The sequence below is a fragment of the Dreissena polymorpha genome, chromosome 2 (genome assembly GCF_020536995.1).
Source record: "Dreissena polymorpha isolate Duluth1 chromosome 2, UMN_Dpol_1.0, whole genome shotgun sequence".
In the NCBI taxonomy this organism is placed as follows: Eukaryota; Metazoa; Mollusca; class Bivalvia; order Myida; family Dreissenidae; genus Dreissena; species Dreissena polymorpha.
The window spans coordinates 27,038,051-27,062,649 of NC_068356.1; the positions used below are offsets into that span (position 1 = coordinate 27,038,051).

At 36.3% G+C, this 24,599-nt stretch overlaps 1 long non-coding RNA gene and 1 pseudogene across 1 annotated transcript; both read left to right on the forward strand.

Moving 5' to 3' along the window:
- On the forward strand, positions 1-5,863 carry LOC127869618 (uncharacterized; annotated as a pseudogene).
- A 14,766-nt stretch (positions 5,864-20,629) lies between these two features.
- Positions 20,630-24,118, forward strand: LOC127866337 (uncharacterized). The gene is made up of 3 exons (XR_008042957.1): positions 20,630-20,704; positions 21,970-22,085; positions 23,100-24,118. It is a non-coding gene; the product is annotated as an uncharacterized LOC127866337 (long non-coding RNA).
- The last annotated feature ends 481 nt before the right edge of the window (positions 24,119-24,599 follow it).

A 24,599-nucleotide genomic window follows, 5' to 3' on the forward strand; every position in this document is an offset into this window, starting at 1 on the left:
ATCAACATGGTATGGGTATTAGACGAACGAAACTTGGCTCTGTGCGCCATCGTCACAGCCGCGATGCAGTTCTCGTTCTTCCTTGTGGCGTGTTCATGCAAGTTTGATAAGGTCACAGATTTCGCAGGAGGAACCAACTTTGTGGTGCTGGCATTGTTGACCTTTCTCATGGCTCAGGTAAATGTACAGACCAATTGAGCCTTGCTATGGGAAAATGGGGCTTAATGAGTGTTCATAAAGAGTTTTCCCATTTATGTCTTTGCAGTCTGCACAGGCTTTTCAGGGGAAGACACTTTCCATATAAACTGGATTTTCGTTTAGAAGAGATTAAGTTTGATAAAAAAAATCCATATAAACAGAAAGTGTCCTCCCTGATTAGCCTGTGCTGCCAGGTTTTGCCAGAGCAAGGCTCTATTTCTTATTTCAGTGCTATATAGTGGATTTTTTTAAAAGGAAAATGTAATATTGAAATTTAAATGTAATGGACGAATTATAAATATTATTACATAATGCAGTAGTAAACATCGTATGGGGATCCTCTTCCAAGTTTTTCAAATCACGCCCAGTCCTAAGGATATCTTGTTTTCCTGATATGTATATACATGGAGTGAACACTTTAAAGGGACTTGTTCACAGATTTTGGCATGTTTTGAAGTTTGTCAGTAAATACTTCAAATTGATAAATATAAGCGTCAGAACTAAAGAGCTCACATATAAAGACAAGAACAATGGTAAAAAAAGAAAGAAAAAATGGGAAAAAAACGTTAAACACATCAGGGCTCGAATCACTTACCCATGGAGTAAAGCCAAGCGCCGAAACCACTCAGCCATACGTCTTCACATGTGTATGTGTGTGTAATTTAGAGTTTATGTTCGGATTGTCGTTAAGTCTTGACGACTACATTATGTGCGGACCTGACCATCCGTCTTTACAGGGGTTGCCATTTATTTTATACTTAGAATCAATTTCAAACAATGAATTTTCGTACACGAAAGTGTATTTTCAGTATAATTCTGCGTCATTTAGTGTCATTTCGCACAATGATGTACATTGTTCATTAATTGTTTCTTGAATCTGTGACAAAAAGTTGAAAAATTCTCATTTTCATAAACTGTAAACAAGTCCCTTTAAATATCTTCTTTGAAACCTGTATAATTCACTAAACTATCACCTAACAGACATGGGCTGCAAGACAGATAATGGTGACCATATGTATAATCGTGTGGGGAGTACGGCTCTCCGGTTACCTGCTCTACAGGATTATCAAGATTGGGGAGGACAAGAGATTTGATGACAAACGGGACAGCTGTCTGGCATTTGCTGGATTTTGGACCTTTCAGGTTTGTTTCAGTTTAATTTTACTGCTTAGATACGCACTTTGACACATTTGTAGTCCCTTAGCAAATCAAATTAAATGTTAGATTTTTTTCAACTAGATTCAAGTTTTAAAGCCTTCTTTTCCAACTCTAAAGTACAGACGAGCAGCAAACAACATAAAACCTTAACAGACTGTGAGGGTAATATAAAGGTAATATATATGAAATCCGTTTTCAAATTGTTCATGTTATATTCCATGATCCAAACCAAATTTATCTTATTAAATCAGAACTGTTATCATTTTCTTTTTGGTTTGGACAAGAAAAGTTGAAGAATGGGGATTTACTTATCAATTTGTTTTAAACCAAGAAATTTCATGCAGACGAACATAAATTATTTTACAGAATCAACGGAAAACAATTACAGTTGTTTTTTGCACCTGTGAATGCATACATTTTTAACAATCAGCTTTGTCATTATTAGTTATTTGATTTGTTTTGTTAAGGCCTTCTGGGTGTTCACAGTCAGCCTACAAGTGATCATAGTCAATGCGGGACTCAATGCCGTGGTCCGCGACAACTGGACACTACAGGACATAGTTGGACTAGTTCTGTTTATCCTTGGACTTCTGTGTGAGGCGATATCTGACCAGTCTAAGTTCATGTTCAGGAACGACCCAGCAAACAAAGGGAAATGGTGTGACACAGGTATGGTGCGACCATCAGCCCTCTTGATATCCAACGTTTATATTCGTTTTAGAAAGAACCCGCATAAGAGCGGACATTTGTATAAATGGCTCAAACACAAACTGACACACAAGTCTTTGTGTAAAAAAGTACACACACATGGAAAATTATCAAAGGTGTTCTTTTGTTTAATATATAATAATGCAATATATAATATCCACTAAACTGTCATGACCCATATGCTGGAAAATAATAATTATTTGAGGAACATTAATTTTTGTCGCTTTCCAGATCCATGCTTTAAAAACAAGCAAATTGAAAAATGACCGACGCAAATTCAATGGTGTTTTTTTTCTCCAAAATAAGAAGTCCTTGAATTTAAATGATCACGAAAAAGCCATCGTTTAAATAACCAAAAATTTCATTACGACCAACATAAATGATTTTCTTGTGTTCAGGTCTGTGGAAGGTGTCCCGACACCCAAACTACTTCGGCGAGATCCTGCTATGGATCGGTATCTTCATCATAAGCACCAGCGTGCTGTCGTACGGCGAGTGGGCTGTGGTTCTTTCCCCTATCTTCATATCTGTCATACTTCTCTTCCTCAGCGGTATACCACTCCTCGAAAAGAAAGCAGACGAGCGATTCAGAAATTAAGTTAATTTCTTTGTTTAAGCCCATGTGTTATCCTTTACTTATTTTTATCCTTTTCATTTTCTACCATTTTTATGTCCCCCAGTCTATACTCGGGGACATTTTGTTTTTGCCCTGTCTGTTGGTTTGTTTGTTGGTTTGTCAGATTGTTTGCGTCAAACTTTAACATTGTCCATAACTTTTGCAATATTAAAGATAGCAGCTTGATATTTGGCATGTATGTGTATCTCATGGACCTGAACATTTTTGTAGTGAAAGGTCAAGGTCATCCTTCAAGGTCAAAGGTCAAATATATGGGTCAAAATCACTCTTCAATATACACTATAACTTCTTAACAAATTCTTTCACATACTTCATGTCTGATATGCATATGTTTCTCATACAGCTGAATTTTTGAAATAGTGAATTGGTAACTTCCAGGTAACCCATCTAGGTCAAAGGTCAAGTTCTTCTACAAACTCAAATACTTCAACATTGGCCAAAACTTTTCAACCGTTTAAAGGGACTCTAAACCACGAATTAGGAAAAAAGAAAAGTTCTAAAATACTGTATTTTTTTTACAATTATGAGTTTATATTGATTAAAATATCACGACTGGTATATTACATTACTTGAAAAAGTTCATATTTTTAGTATATTCGGTAATAAAATTTTGCGATATGAAATTGAAAGTACATCGCGAAAATAGGTGACATAACGATATACACACTATAAATAACGCAAGTAGTTTGATCATTTTATATAAAAAATTTATACAATTCACTATGCATGTACAATTTGCATTCCTGGGTTTACCAGGTGGCGATGATGATCAATCTACTTGCATTATTTAAAGTTAACTGGTAGCTACCTGGTAGACATACCCAGTAAAAATAAATAAATACAAAAATAAAGTAAAAATAAAAAAATAAAAATTATCAAGTAATGTTATATACCTTTAGTCCCTTTAAGGTAGCAATTTTATATTTGGCATGCATGTGTACATCATGGACCCCAACATTTTCATTTGTGGCTGGTCAAGGTCATCCTTTAAGGTCTAAGGTCAAATATTTTAACATAAGCCAAAAAATTTGAACTATTGCAGATAGCAACTACATATTTGGTATGTATGTGTAACTCATGGAGCTGAACATTTTAAGGGGTACGATGTTAAGGTCAAGGTCATCATGAAAGGTCAAAGGTCAATTACAATGGTCAAAATCTGTTATTTTAAATATGCAAAACGTCATTTCCAATGTCATTTATCATGAGTAAGCCAGGGTACCTACTGGGGGGCATAGTGTTTCACAAACACATCTTGTTATTACTATTTTATTTTTTATGTATCCTTTATTACCTCCAATTTTGAGTAGTTCCCCAAAAAAATTATCTTTTGCCTATATATTTTTTTTTTAGTTTTTCTTCCAAACAAATCTGGAACATTTCTTAAATAAGACCCTAAAAATAAAAAACATCTAATTCCACTTTGTCTTTTCGTACTTTCTTACCCAAGGAAGAAATCAGCCCCACTGAGTGAATGTATTGATGTGAATTCTTGAGCGTATACCTAAAGTTTTTATATTATCTTTAAAAAATCTCTATTGATGCTACTTTGTTTGGATGAATCAGAGATTATCTTTATCACTAAAACCATATATAATCTTTCTTTCGCAGTTTTGAGAGTAAATAATATCCAAACTGGTATTCAACATCATTTTTAGCTCGGCTGTTTTCGAAGAAAACCCGAGGTATTGTCAAAGCCCTCTCGTCTTTCCGCGTCGTCGTCGTAGTCGTCGTCGTCCGAAAACTTTAACATTGGCCATAACTTTTGCAATATTGAAAATAACAATTTGATATTTGGCATGCATGTGTATCTCACGGAGCTGCACATTTTGAGTGGTGAAAGGTCAAGGTCGAGGTCATCCTTCAAGGTCAAAGGTCAAAAACTCTTTTCTTTTTTTCATGTGTATCTCATCGACCTGCACATTTTGAGTGGTGAAAAGGTCAAGGTCAATGATGACCTTCAAGGTCAAAGGTCAGAAAACAAAATCCAAGCACCCACAGCCGAGCGTTTGCACCCGCTATGCGGTGCTCGTGTTTAAAAATTAATAATGTTTCATTCTTCCAAAAATAAGCGATTCTTAAAATGAAAGGTTTAAAGGCCTAGGTCGAAACAAAATAAAAGGAGAAATTATCAAGTTTATGGGTTATTGAATGATGTCATCTTTACTAATTGATTGATTTTAATTGAATTTTAATATAATTTAAATACACTGGTATATAATATGTAAATAATATTAACTTTAAAGATAAAATAACGCAAAAGTAAACATTTGTGTTGATAACGATAACCTTTTATTTTGTAAATTCATCATCTAGGTATCTTACGTTTTAATCTAATTTGCTACCATATCGTTGCCATATCTTAGAGAAGTAAACAAACTTTTAATGAAGAAAAGATACAGAACTTTCAATTACTTAAAGCGGGTATATACGATCTTGTCAAATATTTATTTATTAATATAAAATGTGTAAAAATTTATTATACATATATTTCAATATGAACTAAAATAAAAGTTAAGAAGAACATGTGTCGAATAATGCTAAATAAGCCAGATATTTAATTCTGAAATCGAAAAAGGCTGTACAGCCGAATTCGCCAGCATGTATATAATGCATGTACGATGTGAATCTAAATTTAGTTTAACGGTTCATTTGAAATTCCTGCAGCGATATCGATTCATACGACACACAAACACTTACTAAAAAGACGAATGCATCGGTTATTGTAGGAAAATAATTACGAATTATCTTCGTCACAATCGGCTCAGGGCCCTAATTTGTATTTGCTGTATTTTATGAAATTCGTCTTAAATGTATCATTTTTCTTGCATATTGTGTGTTATTATAACATATTTGTATCAATATTTTACAATTCAGCACATATAAAAATCGTATATACCCGCTTTAACCTTAATCTTTTATAGGAATGAGCAGTACCTGGTTTAAAAGTCCCGCACCAGCGTGTTAATACCCCTGCCTCCAGCCTGCTATGGGTGCCTGCCCAAGGCCCTCAAGTGTCTGTTTTGTTGTGAGTTTCCGTTGTACGACCATCTCAACGAGGAAGCGGAAAAAATCACGGTCACCAAAGACCTGGTTGCTAAGACTGAGGCTGAGACTGTGTCAAATGTTACATTGACAATAGGCTTGGTTGAGAAACATTAATGCTGTATAGTGTTGTTGTGTCTGTATAAGAGTGGTATGACAGAGAAATTAAGTATAAGGTGTTTTTTTATATAAATAAAGGGCTCGAGTTGCATAATAACAACAATCCTAACGTATATTATGGCGTCATTGTGTGTTGAAACAGTTGGGTAGTATTTTAGCCATTATATTGCTACAACTATCGCAATAATTTATGTCATAGTAACGTCATGCATCAGAGCGATTTTGTCATTACTACACAAGGCAATAATGCTGTTATAAAATAACATAAATTTTAATTCAATTTCGTGTTTGTCGCCTAAAATTTAATTATGTAAAATTCTAACATTCAAAATTCCACTCATGAAGGTATGCTCTCCTCACCCAATTTATTATCCCAGATTTCTCAAGAGTAATCATCAAAACTTCAATGTTGAATGTGTCACTTCTTGTTGTAAAAAGTTGATCAAAGACGCACTTGTTAGAATTCCACTGTTTTTTATAATGAAGAATCCGTATGATTGCATATTTTATGTTTTTGTTATGTGTTTACATTTCACACACATACACCCACCACAAACTTTATTCATTTTTATTTGATTTCATTTTTCTTATGCTTAATCTCACGACAAGTAACACTTTCTCGCTTCAGTTTTTTGCTTATTGATCAAATGTGTGTTAAAATGATATTATTCATGATGTTTTTTAGAACTTTTTGTGTGTGAAATGTTCAATACACATCCTTTCCATGTTAACGTCATTAGACTGTCTCATTTGCATATTGTGTTGTACTGTAAACCGCTGAATATTTGCGGTTTGTTTAATTTTTCTTTTTAAGGGTCTAGTTCTTTACCCTTTAAAAAAAGCATAATAAATAAAATAAATTGTTGGTGACTTTTGGTATCATATAATATCAGACTCGTCAGATATAGCGAAAGAAAGGCTCGGCAAGCCTCGCTTTGGCCTACGCCATATCAGCTTTGTCAGATATCACATGTAATCATAAGTCACCAACCATATATTCTCAATTTCTTGTGCAACTGATTTTACCACTGATAATATTTATCTGATATTTTGTGATAAAAGACAGTATTTTGCCTTGCCAGAGAATAATTCCCATTTGCTAAGTTAAATCTTAAGCCAACAAAAATGCAATGAAGCTACTTTTGTAAATAATACAATAATGCGTGAAAATATGTAACGTATGGTATTGATTCAAGCTAAAGATAACATAACTCACTGCAGTAAAAGGCTTATTTTAAACTTATATAATAAACTTAGATTTATTTGTCCTACCGTAATTTATTATTTATGTATGTGCTAAAGTAAGAATCAAGTAGAACCGGTTGTATATTTTATTAAATGCATACTATTTTATTTGTATATGCGTTTTAGACAAAAAGAGCAAGGTAAGATATCTGCTCGATTTGTTTTCACTTGTCTTAATCGTTAATTGGTGTTTATGTAAATATTTCAGGCTTTGTATTGATTCACATTTCAAAATATATCTTTAGTGCTACATGCGTGCCATACTGTAGCTATTAAACGGACGACGACGATACACTTGGTATGTATAACACATACACGCGGCAATTAAATATTAGCATATCTAAGATTATCCACATGTGATTTTAATGAACACATATTCAGTTTTTAGTTGTATTCCATTATTTGTGTTTGGAAAGCAGACTTATTTTTTATTTAAATTTACTTTTATATATATATATATGAAGACTGTTTGCTAAACTGTCGTCCATGATACTTTTAAGCTAATGAGTAAATCTTGAGTAGGATTTGGGCATTTGTTTTGAACAAAAACAACAACTTATGTTTCAAAAACGTGGACCCTTTGTCCCTTATATAGCTTTATTTTGTGTTCTTAAGGAAAAGTACCGTAAACGTTTTCCGGTTATAAAACATTGCATTGTCCTTATATTTTCAATTCTTCGTATTCTTATGTATACTACCTCTTCCGTTATATATACAAAACTATTGAACGATTTTAATAAATAAAACATTTTTAAATATATAATTTGCTGTTGCATAGTTTGCATGCATCAACAAACATTTTTGCTCAAACGTCTTCGTCTTTGAATGATGCCTCCGCCTCTGCGGAGTCTCCTCAAGTCTAAGTCATGTGTAGTGCAATCTTTCTGAGTTTGTTTTCACGTGAACAGAATGTCCGAAATAATGGTATACATATGGTGACACAGGCTTATGAGAGACGACACTTTCCGCTTTTATGGAATTGTTCGTTGAAAGGAAGTGTGTCCTGAACCCAAATCCGTTCTACACGAACCACAGTCTGAACAGGCTAATCTGGGACGACACTTTACGAATATACATTAAGTCCGGTTTTCCCAGAGCGTGGCCTATCTTAAGCTTATGTCTGAGGCACAAACTGTCAATGCGGGGATCGTGAGTTGCCCCGCTTGCAGGGGAATTGATCATAATTATAATGATTGGAAACGTTTCACTACACGATTAGGTTATAGAGATAATGCATTAGCGATACATGATTTTTGGGGCGATTGCCTTCTGCAATTCGCCCCATAGGTAACATACTATACGTATACCGAAGAATAAAGTCCGTTACTGTAATTAACCACTTTGCATCCAGAGTCTGCATTCGCAAACAAAATAGCTCCGATCGCATGGTATTAGTATTAATGCGCACAAACAGCTTACAGCGCGCGTTCCATCCATGGCAACGTCTTTTCACTGTGGCATTAGCACCCGAGTTACACGCAGTCCTCATGGAAGGTGTATACAGCGACGAAATATTGGTTCAAACTTGGATATTAAACTGCTATGCAGTTTTTTTAACGTAAATGGAGAAATAAACAGGCGAGTTAATAGTTATTTTCATTAATTATAATAAACAAATAATGTGTTAAACATAATAATGATTTTGTGTAAACAGAATGTTAATTCAAGTTAAAACTAATGCTGTTTATTCAAAATACAGGTTTGATGTGCCAATATTTGTTGATTAAAATCCCAATTCGGTCCTCTTTGTCTGTCCACTTTGTCGGAAAAAAAATCCTATTTGACCAGACTCCTTTTCCCAAAGTGGCCAGGAAAACCCCTGTATATTAAAGTGATCTATCTAGCTGTGACTAACTAAATTCCGTTTTAAAGGACATATTTTTAGAACTTCAGAGATGGGCAGAGTTGATAGCTTAATATCTCGTAGAAGCCTGTGTATTTTTAACTACATGTATTTTTATGCCGGCTTGATCTTCCAAGCAGCTATTTTTACTCCGATCAAATTATATGTACAATCCCAGTGTTTCATATGTTGGTTTGCAATAACCAAACTATAAAATGCTTTATAGACTTCATCTGTTGTCTACGTTAGTGTTTTGCATTTCAGGGGTTGTCCAAACAATATTGGTCTTTCCTGATTTTATTGGAATTTGAACTTAATTGTATTCATTTTCGTGAGAATTAAAGGGATTTATTTTATTAAAAATCTTTTCTGTCAACGTTTCGCAGTTATGAATTGGCACGTACGACAATGACTTGTTTTAAAAAGCAGCATTTACTTTTAACCCCAATAGCTAAATGATATATTATGTTGACAGCCTGTCACCCTTCCTTAATTCGATCTGTTTTATTCAACAAAGGTGATTGGTTGGCATCACGGTGTATAGTGTTTTTACGACCACAAAATTTGAGCAAAATCGCTCCACCAGTACGTTCAGTACTTTCATTGGATAAAGGGGGCGGAATATTAAACCATTACCAATCGTTCAAAAGCACAACGAACTACATTCAATTTACACTAGCGTTTAATGAGGACAAACATTATCACACAACTAGAGACAACCAACATGTACACGTTGCTTAATGCATCGTGAAAACTTTTACATTCTGTTGCATGTGTTTTAAAAAATGGTGCTTCACTCTGACACTTTCTACGCAGCTGTCTAACCCAGGTTTTGACATTTAGTTACCTTTCTTAATATCCAATGAAATGCTAAGAAATTCAATCCAATGACTTTAAATGTTCCGCAGTAAAACCAACGTTAAAAATTAAAATTAATCATGTGTACATTGTTTGGTTAACGTGGTTGAACACCAAACTGCGTAATACCAAGTAAAATGTTATATAATCTTTGTGACCATTCTGTAGGCTCCTATGGACTACTTTTTTCTCAAATAAAATTGGTATTTACTGACATAAGGGACCTTTTCACATATTTTGGCATGAATTGGAGTTGGTCATTACATTCTTAAAATTGATAAATATAAACATTGCCACTATACAGCCCCAGTAAAAAAACTCGAATAAAATTAAAGAAAGAAAAAAAGTAATCATCAACTGGACTCGAACCACCGACCCTTGGAGTAAAAGTCTAGCACCTAAACCACTCGGTCATCCGTGCTCATACAATGATATTCGTAATTTATACTTTATATACGCAATTCTCGTAATGTCACACAATATAAAGATAACAACAGAACTCTACAAATTATTAAATCGTTTCGCGTGCGAAACGCTTTATAATTTTCAGATTTTTAAATCGTCAAAAGATGCATTTAATTGATATTTTACAGCATGGTAAATGTTCAGTATAACTGTCATGTCAGAACTAGAATAGAACGCGGGTCTTTTAATCAGTTTCAGTGTGTTATCCCACCCCCTGTATTTTATGTTTAGTCATGGTTTATTATTCGCATGTGTGTAGTGTCCGATGGCGTATTTCATGTTTCATGCAAATGTTTTCATGTTGAAGTCATTGACTTTGAGGTTGCTTCTAGTCAATAAAACACTGGTACGAACGAATGTCGTTGTGTTTCCGAATACCAAAATGATATCACGACTTTTATTAAACAAGCTGATTCTGTAAAATAATTGAGCTTCGCTCTGGGAAAACAGGGATTTATACCTTTGCGCTGCGTGTCGTACCAGATTAGCCTATGCAGTCGGCACAGGCTAATCAGGGACGACACTGTCCGTGTTAATGGAATTTTCCGTTTAAAGGAAGTCTTTATAAGCGAAAATCTTGTTTAGGCAGAAATTGTCGTCGTTGATTAGATCAGGGACGATAATTAACGCACATGCATTGAACCCTGTTTTCGCAGAGCAAGACTCATATTATATATGAATCTTTTTTTTTTCCAAAGAGTAGTTCAAACAAGAGCTTGTCACAGTAGTGCCATATCCTCGCCGAAATGTGTTTGCTTGTATGAAAACATTTGTTAAAGAGAGTAGAATAATATTTGTAAAACATGGCAACTGTGTCTTCTATTTATATTTCAAGGATCATTTAGTTATATAGTGTTGGAGTTATGCTGTAGAGACTACAATTTATAGAATTAAAAGAAAGGGAGGTAATTAAAAAAACTATAAACATTTACTGTTCTTGATCACTGTATTTTTTTAAACTCCTATATTCATTTTACATTGAATACTTCAGTGTTCAAATTAAAATAGTATTGTAAAATTAGATAAAGGGAGATATTAACAATTGAAAAGCTAAAATATTTAGTATAAAAATTAAATCAAATATAAATTAAAATTATAAATAAATAAAATATATTATAAATATTTAAAAAAATGAATAAATAAATAAAGGGAGATGATTCAAAAACTACGACCGAAAGAGTTACGGTTCATGTTCACTGCACTTCTCCTAGTTGCCATCTGTTTATATTTCTAGTTTTGAGTAAATCCCATTAGTAGATTTAGAGTTATGCTCCGGACAAAAATTTACTTTGAAATTAAAAAAGGAAGATAATTAAAAAACGAAGGTAGACAGAGTTATGGTTCCTAGTCAATGTACTTCTCCTGCTTCACATCTGTTTTTTATGTATTTTTCCTGATATGAAGTCATGTAGATTCAATCGAAACTAGTATGGCATGAAATAAACAACCAACACCGTATTAAGATTAAAAAAGGGCATTTATTAAAAATGCCATAAAAGTGAGGGCATATAGGACTGGATGCTCTAAAACAATGAATGTAATACATATAAATAACAGTGTATAAAATATGAACATTCATGTAAAACACAACATAATAGTACATGTAAACATACAAGTTATGTACAGAATGCCATAATGGGCGATAGAAAAACGCCTGTAAACATACATGGCACGAATCAAATGAGAACACTGGGTGAAAAAACCTGAAATGAAATGCGGCGGAGGTAGGGGAGATGGAGGTTTTTGAAGCGTAATCTTTTGCGGAGCAACTTGCACACAAGCATTAACAGATCACATGACTTTTATCTAAACAATGATTGGCTGATGCCTAAGCGTGTAAGGTTACACTGCACTAACGTAGTATTTAAAGAAAGGTATTGAGGATAATTTCTACAAAACAAGAAAAATTATCACAATGACATAAAAAACTTTATGTGTGCATAAACTTGGTTTTATGTATTGTTCCTGATATGCAGTCATATAGATCCGATCGAAACTAGTATGGCATGAAGTAAACAACCAACACCGTATTAAGATTGAAAAAGGGCATTTATTAAAAATGCCATAAAAGTGAGGGCATATAAGACTGGATGACCTAAAACAATGAATGTAATACATATAAAAAACAGTGTATAAAATATGTACATTCATATAAAACAAAACATAATAGTACATGTAAACATACAAGTTATGCCATAATGGGCGATAGAAAAACGCCACAAGGGTAAACAATGGTTACCCACTGAAGGGTAACAATGGTTACCCACCGCCCATTGAGAACAGACAATGACTAGCATATTAACTATGAGTAAAATAGCATTCACCAGCAAAGACTATAAAAAATAAACAGTACCTTCTAAAGTAACACAAACACGGATTGCTATTTTTACATATATACACGTAAGAGAGCTTCTGGTTGCAGCTTTAAATGTCATATCTGCTAAAGTACAAAAACAAAAATTGCGTCCTTTGAGCTGCTGCCTTACACCGTCAGCTCATATGGTTATACAGTATGAGGGAAGAAATAGGGTCAAATATAGAGCCAAAAGCTGCTGCTTTAAACCGTCAGCTTTGAGCGTGAACTGTAACAAGTAAAGTAAATACTAGGAGTTGCTGCCTTAAACCGTCAACTCGTATATGAGTTTGTGAAATGAGGAAAAGAGAACGAGAGCTGCTGCCTTAAACCGTCAGCTCCCAGTTTTCCAGAGTTGCTGTGTAAGCTCAATATAGGACCTATATGGGGAGAGATTGAGGGCGTATGTATTTAAGGTATGCTTGTGATTTCCATCGACCCAGTTGCTGAATTTGGGATGGGGACATGTGGTTGCTATGTGCGTGAGTTGCGCCCCCAATACGAAGTGAGCTGTAAAAAGTTTTGGATCCAGTAGCTTGATGAAACTGCACATCTGTGTAACAATGCTCGGAAGAATGTAGTTGAAATTGCCTCGCCTATAGCGAAATGGAAAAGTGGACCAGGGTATTGTGGGGCTATACGTAAATAACGTAATACAGTCCTCAACTGTTTGCATGCCTGACGGGATAATGGGATTGTTGCACAGCGGTCTTGTGAATGTTTATAGGCATTGGTCAAGACTGATACTCCTAAAACAATTGAGCCGTTAAATGTAAAGGATAAGTTCTGCCTTTGAATGACATTCATGAAACCCATAGAGGAAGTGGCTAGTTCCCCTAATCTAAACAGCCCATAGAAGGCAAACAAAAACATAGTTCGCATGTGAACTTGGGTGTACTTGTCTGCAACCAAGACACGAAGATTTGACATTAGCAACTGAAGATGGTCTGGTGTGAAAGAATAACGCCTTTCAAAGTTTTTGTGGCGACGGATGCTGTGCAGTAATTTCTTGATGACAAATGACTCTGCGGGGTTTGAAAAGCCATTAAGTTTGTGAACATAGGTAATGGCTGAAATATACGAGGTAATGGTGGATGCCTTTAACTGACGTGCATTACATATTGCTATGAACTGGGCTAGTTGTTCTGTAGTAGTGGGCCATAGCGGTTGTTGAGGATAGTGGGTTATATGGAAATTGTGTAATGCTGCAGTGCATTTTGGTAACTTGACCTAGTGGATGGGGCAAGAGACGCGTTCAAAAGATTGTAAACCTGCAAGTTCAGTTGGGCAGTAGAAGAGGATCCGGAATCGCAGTTGGAACCTTGTCCATTTGTGGGGCTGAAGCTTGAAATTTCACGATCTGTGAACCAGAGAGTAGGTCAGGTAATATGTTACATTTACCAGGAATATGCTCAGCATTGAGTAGAATGTTCAATTTTAGCTTGCCAAAACTAGGCGACGTACTAGGTGCATAATGTAAGGTATTTTGCAGGTCTGGCGGTTAATAATATGTACTACAGCAGCGTTATCTGTGTGAAGAATAATACACTTTTCCTGTAATTCGTGGCCCCAGATCTCAATTGCCAAAACAATTGGGAACAGTTCTTTAAACGTGATGCCATAAGGTAACCAATTATCTGACTATGTGCCATAAAACCAGTGGTGTTTAAATACTGCCCCAAAACTGATTGAGCCAGATGCATCGGTATGAAGGTGTAGGGTGTCGGAGGTTAACCAACGGCGCTTATGAAGGTTTTTTCCATTAAAATGATCTGCAAAAAGCCGCCATGCATGTAGATCATCATTCCTGCTTTCTTTGTTCAAAGTTATATGGTGGTTAGGATTTGTGACCCTTTTGGTAAGGTCTGTAAGGCGACGTAGAAAACTGCGACCTGGTGTTACCACCTGGCAGCAAAAGTTTAGTAAACCTAGGAGGGATTGTAATTCTTTAAGTGTAACCTTCCTGGACTTGGAGGTTTTCATCATTAGTTCCAGAAGTTTTAAGAGTTTGTCATGTGGAAGACGTGCTTCCATTGTAAGTGAGTCCAATTCTAAACCCATGAAAGTGATGATAGGTGTGGCATTTTCGGTCTTTTCAGACTTAATGGGAACTCCAATGAGGCTGCAAAAATCAAGTAACTTTTGTAAATTTGTTTGACAAATTTGTGAGTCATCGGTACCTAGGAAAAGAAAGTCATCGAGAATATGTACCATGTGTTTAATATCCAGTATTTTTTTCTGATGCGTAGTGGAGAGCAGTGCTGAACCGTTAAAAAATAGCGTAAGATGAGGATGCTCCCATTGGGAGACATTTATCAAAATAAAAAATTTCCTGGAATTTGTAACCTACCTGGTAATCTGATGGGTGAATGGGGATAAGACGAAATGCTGAATCAATGTCAGTTTTGCTAAAAAGTGTACCGGGGCCCAGGTTTAAAAGAAGGTCTACTGCCTCATCAAATGATGATTAAACTACAGTGGCAAGGGTGGGGTCAATGCAATCATTGATAGAATCACCTTTAGGGTAACTCAGGTGATGAATTAAGCGGTATTGCCCCGGCGATTTGTTTGGGAACTAGACCAATGGGGCTTACATCGAGGTTATGGAATGGCGGAAAATCGAAAGGGCTTTCTATACGACCAGCTGAAAGCTCATTTTGTATTTTTTGAGATACCAGTTGAGGTAAATCAGTACAAGATTTTAAATTTGGTAAAGTGCAAGCTTTCCGGGGTCCTAAAAAACCCAATTTGAAACCTGTCATGAAACCATCTACAATATATTGTGACCATATGTATCATGAAAGAAATGGGATTAACTGGTTGACATTAACTGGTGTGACCAAATTATAATTGCTTGGATGGCTTTGGGTCGGAACCGGAATGGTTGTTCTTGCCAGAGAGGGACTGGGAGGCCTGCTCCTTGCTGGAGAATGAGCAGTTGAAAGCAGTGTAGGGTCCCCGGCAGAAACCACAGATACGAGGGTGGGGGCAGTTGATGCGTTGACAGTGGGCTGGTTTGTTGAAGTTCCAACATACGTTGTCCACGAAACGTTTTGGACGGTTTGAGGGGAATGATCTACGTTGAGTGGTGGGTCTTGAGGGACGAAAGGACTGAGTATTCGAGTATTTGTGCTTAGTGTGCTTGCCATTAACCAGAATTCAGTGTGAATTCTGTCCCAAGGCAAAGGAACAGAAGCTCGAAACAAACGAAATTGACTGTCGTAATGTTGAAAAGCCGGTCCTGGACAGCGAGTAGCCAGATCCCGTACTATCTCCATGTATTTTAGGAGTTGTTTCTCAAGGGTACTTGTGTGTCCTAAGGGATATGTAGCGAATGAACGCAGACGTCCAAACTTCAATTGAGGTGATTTTTGTAGAGCGTGTAGATGATGGTTGAATGGAAATATGTGCATGTTTGTCCAATTGCAGAGTGAAGTTAGTAGGTTGAGAGGCAGAATTGACCGGAAGGAGAGATGAGAGTTCTACATATTTTCCTTTCACAATGACTTTTTAATTTGTGGAAGTATTGATGTGGTGATTGTTTCTGCGTATTGCCATCATATGTGTGTTGAGAATGTCCTGGAGACTTGTTGGTGGGTCGACCTCATCTTCTGAAGAAGAGTCGTCCGAGAAGTTGAATGGTACCGGTTGATGGGATTGTTGATGCGGTAGAACAACTTCATTGAGAGGCACTGGTCCAGGATTCAACTCAACATCCTGGATGTGCTAGATTGTGATATTCCCAGATCCATTATGAGCATTGGATGGACCAGTCAATGCCCCCGTTTCTTGTAATGGAACTGCTGTGGGTATTGATGGAGGAGGACTGGTGGGTGTGGAGCGTGATTTCTTGGCCGTTGTATTTTCACACAACTGCATGTTGTTGTTCTTGTTGCCGATCGTTTTTTAGTTTTCTTTGCAGGCCTCATCGAAAAATCAATTGATAGGTAATTATAAAATTAGATATCCAATTCAAATATATTCTATAATGTATACTTTTCCAAGTGTTGATTGCTGGATTTGTCGTGTATAAAGCCACATAACCATGTTATTATTAAACATTCTGAACGGGGATTAAAATACTTTCCGTGTTTGTACGAGATATTTTGTACAAAAGGAAAATTGATTATCCCCAATTAGATGACGTGATAAAATAGACAGAAGAAGTGCGAGATTGATAGTCCCGCAAAGATAAATGGTTAAAGGCGGACCGATGATTCATGAGGAATGCATGAGGCTAGTAACTTAATCACGCATAAAGATATGGCAAAAGGATGGCAAGTAAATCATGCCTAGATAAAAGAACAAGCGTGAGGCTGGTTACTGCATTGTGAACAAGGGAGATAAATCTGATATTTCAATTCACAAGACTGCTCCAGTTAGTTCCCTTACTTTTGTGTAACACACACAATAATTATAGAGCAAGCGGCTGACAACAGAATCATGTATTGATAAAATAATACAATGTAAAAAGAGTGAGGTTGGTAACTAAATCACACTAAAATATAAGAAATATTATAAATATAGGGCATGAGGCTGGAAACTAAATCATGCCTTTATTTTATAAATAATAATAAGCTTGAGGCTGGCAACTAAATCACGCATAAATATATGGCATGAGGCTGGTAACTTAATCATGCCTTTATTTTATAAATAAAAATAAGCGTGACGCTGGCAACTAAATCACGCATAAAAAGAAGGCATGAGGCTGGTAACTAAATCATGCCTTTATATTATAAATAATAAAAAGCGTGAGGCTCTTAACTAAACCACGCATAAATATAAGGCATGAGGCTGGTAACTAAATCATGCCTTTATTTAATAAATAATAATAAGCGTGAGGCTGGCAACTAAATCACGCATAAATATAAAGCATGAGGCTGGTAACTAAATCATGCCGTTATTTTATAAATAATAATAAGCGTGGTGTTGGTAACTAAATCACGCATAAATAAAATATAGTGTACGAGGATTTTAAATAAATCACGACTAGATTAAACAAGGGCTGTTTGTAAAACATGCATGCCCCCCATATGGGCTAACAGTTGTAGTGGCAGCCATTGTGTGAATACGTTTTTTGTCACTGAACGGTGGTGGTGGTGGTCGGAAAGGTGGTGGTGGTGGTTGGAAATGTGGTGGTGGTCGGAAAGGTGGTGGTGGTGGTGGTCGGAATGGTGGTGGTGGTCGGAAAGGTGGTGATGGTGGTGGTCGGAAAGGTGGTGGTGGTGGTCGGAAAGGTGGTGGTGGTGGTCGGAAAGGTGGTGGTGGTGGTGGTCGGAAAGGTGGAGGTGGTCGGAAACCATTTTACTGTGTTGAGTCACGTTGACCTTGACCTTTGACCTAGTGACCTGAAAATCAATAGGGGTTACCTGCCGGTCATGACCAGTGTCCCTATGAAGTTTCGTGATCCCAGGCCTAACCGTTCTCGAGTTATCATCCGGAAACCATTCAACTGCTTCAGGTCATTGTGACCTTGACCTTTGACCTAGTGACCTGAAAATCAATAGGGGTCATCTGCCAGTCATGACCGATGTACCAATGAAGTTTCATGATCCCAGCGTAAGCGTTCTTGAGTTATCATCCGGAAACCATTTTCCTATTTCCAGTCAACTATTATACTGCTTAATGTCATTGTGACCTTGACCTTTGACCTAGTGACCTGAAAACCAATAGGGGTCATCTTCCAGTCATGACCAATGGCCCTATGAAGTTTCATGATCCCAGGCCTAAGCGTTCTTGAGTTATCATCCGGAAACCATTTTCCTATTTCCAGTCACTGTGACCTTGACCTGTGACCTTGTGATCTCAAAATCAATAGGGGTCATCTACCAGTCATGACCAATGTCTCTATGAAGTTTCATGATCCCAGGCGTAAGCGTTCTTGAGTTATCATCCAGAAATCATTTTCCTATTTCCAGTCAACCATTTTACTGCTTAAGGTCACTGCGACCTTGACCTTTGACCTAGTAACCTGAATATCAATAGGGGTCATCTGCCGGTCATGACCAATGTCCCTATGAAATTTCATGATCCCAGGCGTAAGCGTTCTTGAGTTATCATCTGGAAACCATTTTCCTATTTCCAGTAACTGTGACCTTGACCTTTGACCTAAAAATCAATAGGGGTCATCTGCGAGTCGTGATCAATGTTCCTATGAAGTTTCATTATCCTAGGCCTAAGCGTTCTTGAGTTATCATCCGGAAACCATCTGGTGGACTGGCCGACCGAAAGACCGAAATGAGCAAAGCAATATACCCCCTCTTCTTCGAAGGGGGGCATAATAATAATTAGCATGAAAATAGTGTGATTTGCTAGCAAATTACTAGTGTGTATGTTGCATGATGCTGCCAACGAAGTCATTTATGAGTCTGTTACTCAATCACGAAGAGAGCAGCTAGCTGTAGCTCGTTAAACATTGAACATATCTTAAGTTCTGAGCTCAGCTGCTGAGGATGCGTTTCATGGCGGCGACCACTGCTGCTCTGATGTTTCTGTACAGCTGGCGTTGTCCCTGGCTGGATAAGTGGCATCCATCTTTTGCAAACTTTCTTTCTTTGGAGGAAATTGACCAAAATCCTTTAAAACGCCACAGGCAAGCTCGGCTGTCTGACACCAATTTCAAACGTTCAGAAAGTAGCAAATTTAGACCGTCCATTCTGTTATTGAACCATATCGTGTCAACTGGGAATTTTGAAGAGACTTGGGGTGTGCAGCGATGTAAACATTGCAATACAATAACATAAGGCACATTCAATTCAAATAAAAGTGTTCTCACCAGGTCTTCAATTTTATTTGCCACAGAAAGAATTGAGCACGACGAGCCATAAATGTCGTGAGTGCCAATAATCAGCACAACAATTTCCGGTTCAAAGTCAGAAATCTCGGTTTAACGATCGTGTAGTGTTTCGACGCAAGCCCAGGAGAATCCAGAGTATTGCACTAGAGGGTGTCAATGCAGATTCAAGTTAAAACGTAGAGTGGTGGCATGTCGGATGAAATCTTTAAGGTGCCTCACAAACGAATGGCCGAACAGCTGTACTTTTAGAGTACTTGGCGCAACCATGTTTGATGACGCGATGACGTCACTAAATTGTGTGGAAACTGGGTTTCTTTGTCTCCCAGAAAACCATGTACATGAATTATAATCTTAAAATCCACCGTAGAGCAAGGTCGCCGCCGATGAAATAAAACGAATTACTCATGCCCATAGGTGGAAGTAACGTACCCAGGATAGTATGTTTTATTATTTATTTATTTTTTTAGGAGCCCAATATATTCAAATAAATATATAAAATCATGTTTAATGAGAATTTTTTTTACAAAGAGCCATGAAAAAAAATCCCCACCCTCTGATATTGGAATCATAACAAGGTCATTAACTAGAATTTATCAGAGACCTGTCTTCGCGGGCCGCAAAAATGTCAAAAACAGCTTTAATCCAAATAACAAAGCAATATTTCCAGTCCGTTTGTCAACCCGAATAAATCTTCGACAGACTTTCAATCAATATTTTTTAGTTTTTGCCCGTTAATCGATAGCTCGCGTCCTATTCCTTTAAAACAACGAAGCGTGATAATTAATGCATGCATATGCAACCACTTACCCCTAAAAACAAATTCAAATACAATCAGAATGATAAGTATTTTTCATTTATTTACATTTATTAAAACGTCGTTGTTGTTGTTGATTGGATATTTCTGTCAGTGTAATTCACTGGTAAGCCGGGTTCAAGAGCGATGGCTACTTTCGTTTTCAAGTAAATCAAATTTAGACTTAAAACAGTTGTTGCAAAGAAAATATTAACTTTTGGAATTAGTTTTTAGGGGTAAGTGGTTCATATGCATGCATTATTTGACACGCTTCGTTGTTTTAAAGGAATAGGACGCGAGCTATCGATTAAGGGGCAAAAACTAAAAAAATAGTTTTGAAAGTATGTCGAAGATTTATTCGGGTTGACAAACGGACTGGAAATATTGCTTTGTTATCGACCGACTGTGAGTTAACACGGTGCCTATACCACGTGACTTTTTAAGATCTGTGTGGGGAGTAAAATATCAACAAAAGCGCGACGAAGGTAAGATTTTTAAGAATAACTTTTTTAATATGTCACCATTTTTAATGGGATAAAGTGGAGAGCCCGCTCATTCATGAGAGTTTTCTATAGGTATCATGATTTTATAAAACAAATAAGTATTTTTTCAGTAAAGTGCAACCGCGCGTTTGAACGGTTAGAAAAGGGTAGGATCAGTGTGGGGACATTTTTTTTTTTTACACAAAAACATCACCTCTGGTGAAATTAAGAAATACATTTTATGGGCGGAGCTTAAACTATATCATTTTGCATCCATTTTCAGGTTTCTGTTATTTATTTACGAAACAAAATTCAAGAAAACTATTCTTACAGTTATATGATCTGTGTGGTATACGTTTTTCAACGGATCTGTGTGGTATACGGTTTTTCAGTTTTTAAGTTCTATTTAGTTGTTTAAAAAAATGCTTGTCAACAATGTATTTGAAACGGGATTTTTAAATGCGCTAGCATGTAAAACACATAATGGCTATACACTACGCTTGCACCGCTTGTTGAACTAATACATAATTATGATTTACAGGCATTCTGTACAATCCCCGTTATAATATTAAAATCTTACGCTGGAGCATCTTAAATCGATGACAAGTCCATGCTTACCTTAAATAAGTGTACACTTTTTGTTATTGTATCAAATTCCATTTTTATTTTGGCGCCAAACACTACTGTCAGGTGAAGTAATGTATCGTATATTATTAACCAGGTTTTCCGAAGGAAAAAACTGGTTATTAGATTGGCGAATGCGGGCGGGCTGGCTGGCTGGCTGGCGGGCGGGCGGAACAAGCTTGTCCGGGCCATAACTATGTCGTTCATTGTCAGATTTTAAAATCATTTGGCACATTTGTTCACCATCATTGGACGGTGTGTCGCGCGAAATAATTACGTCGATATCTCCAAGGTCAAGGTCACACTTTGAGTTCAAAGGTCAAAAATGGCCATAAATGAGCTTGTCCTGGCCATAACTATGTCATTCATTGTGAGATTTGTCAGATTTTAAAATCATTTGGCACATTTGTTCACCATCATGGGACGGTGTGTCGCACGAAAGAATCACGTCAATATCTCCAATGTCAAGGTCGCCACGACTAAAAATAGATTAAAAAAAAAAAACTTACAAAGGGGGTTAATTTTGTTTGTTCATTTCAAAAGTTCAGTTTGAGTTTTCTCCCTTTATCAGATTTTTTTTCACAATGAAAACCTGGTTTTGTGACAATTTTGTCCCTTGTTTTTGATATTATATTTGCTTTAAGGTATGGCTCAATGCTCCGAATGCGGGAAAATGTCGAAGACCAGAGCTGGATTATTGCGCCACATTAGGGGACACGCTAACTCTGGAAACTATAACTGCTGTGGGAAAGCATTTCAGGTAAGATTAAATACCTTAAAAATAGTTACATTTTTATACAGTTATGCTAACCAGATGAACGGATTTTCTTGAAACAACACAAATATACAATATATCTCATCGCTCAGGTTATCATATATTTTGCAATAACTCAATAATCGTCAAATCGTTTGTAATTTAAAACTAACGAACGCGTGTCCTCAGATACTAACATTTTTTAAATAGCGTGTTTACGCATTGAAATGTCACGCGAATAAAATATGTTGTTAGCATAGGTGCGTTTACGCACCTATGCTTATGGTATATACCACATTTCGAAAATCCACATCGATCGGTTACCCATTATGAAGCCTTACCTGATCAAAAATCAGACGAAATATCTATTTAATTTAGTATATGGTCATTCTTACAATTTTTTTTTTGGAATCGTTTTTCTAACGTTTTCTTCCAAGAATATTGCTGACACCGTTTTTAGTGAATTTTTCTAAGACCGTTTTGTGTCAAAAAATCTTCTTATAACCTAAAACAAATTTCGTTCGTAAAACAATTCTATCTGCACTATAAATCTCAAACTCCTACGCAGTGGCCTCCCTTATACAAGAAGTTACTGACCGGGCGAAGCAAGGGAAGTAACTGCTGTGAGGAGTTTCTATAAAAATCTGCATTCAGAAATCTGTATTCAGAACTCAATCTGTTGTGCACGTCTGCATCTAACGCTTACCAAAAGTTTTACGACAAATTCTTGACGCAGACGAATAGGGTAGCGTCTATTTTCATTTGTGAAAAGAATAGTTCGATACAGATCTGTCCGTGCTTAAATTTTGAAAGGCTTGGGTAATTATTTTTCATAAGCGTTTCAAACACTGATGTAAAAGGAAAGGTTATCTATTTAAATAGTCGGTAATTGTTTGAAATTATTGATTTGAGAAATTCGCGGATGGCGATATCGAAATACATTATACCACGTGACGCCATTCTTCCCTGTATCTTGCACCTATGCTTTTAACGCCATCGGCGCTCTCGTTTTTTTCTCAGGATGCCTACAATCTTAGAAGGCTTCAACGAACAAAGGACCCCAATGTCACGTGTGTGTACAGTGCGGCAGAAGCTTTGCGGACAAGTACCTACTCGTGGCTAGAGAGAAAAGTGCAAAAAAGAGGGATTGGTGAAATGTTACCAGTGTGGGTTGGCAGTTAGGAGTGAGAATGACCTCAGAGAGCACGTCAATACCCACATGCATGACAAGTGTTACAGTAGTGATGAGTGTTTCAAAACGTACAAACGCAAAACAAACCTTTCTCGATACGTGAGGACTTCACATAAATCCGTGAATACTGATTAAAAATCATAATGGTTTACAGTGTGTCTGTGTAACTTCATTATCGTTTTACGTTATTTTATTCGTTGTTTTACCTTTACTTTACTTTTCAAAATGATTCTAAAGTTATCCGAATTTGATTAATTTTTAGGTTTCGTTTAGTTCGTTTGTGTGTTTGAAATCATTCTTAAAATAATTGTACAATAATTTGGATTTACGTTATTCATTAATATATCGCATCTGTGATTTGTATTATCGAATCTGTGATTCTTTTTTAATTATAACTTGATTAAAGTTTTGCGATGTTTTTTCGTTGGTTTCAATTTTAAATACCGCTGTCACGAGCTAGTTCGATAATCATAAGCAGCCAGGGTTTCTAATACTAGGGTTTTACACGATTGCTTTACATAATTAACTGCCTGCTTATAATTACTCTAGGCCGTGGTAATTGACAGTAAACAATGTATGCAATGTGGTTGTGTATACAATACAATACTCCTTAATTCGAAATACGTCTTGACATTCTTCAGAGCTGCATCCATCCACAACACAGAATCGTACATATATAATCATATAATATAATATTTATTCATTTACTTTTTATATTCTCTTCAAAATAATTAACGCTAAAGATAAGCATACACTTGTTACACTGAATACAACGACATAATTTATAACATGACATTATCACCAACACATGGCGAATGATTGTCAATATGTATACTATGTAATAAACTAATGCAACAATACGAATTCTAAATATGAAATAAAACACACAGACACACACATATATATATATGTTTCTACTATGACCAGTATTTTGTTTTTAATAAACATACCGTTTACCTTAAATTTAAATAACAACAAAATGACAAGCCAATACGTCTGGTGGATTCAGTTTTATCAGTTTGCATTCCAAATTTGATTTTAAAACATACGTATTACTCAGGAAGAACATGCCTTTGCTTTTTGTCAACCTGTGTAATATTTGACATAATTTCTATTGCAGAATTTGTGTCAGAATTAAAATGTTCATTGTGTTCGTCTATCCGCATTCTTATTGTTGGCAACAGTTTGCTATCGTTTCGTCTCGCCCGCTCCCACCTTACTCCTAGTGTCCCCTTCTGTATAGCATTCCTGTCTCGTGAAACTGTTTCCTCTATTTTTTCTTCCCTTAACCCTTGTCCGCTCACTAGTGCCAAATAGGTGATTACTGA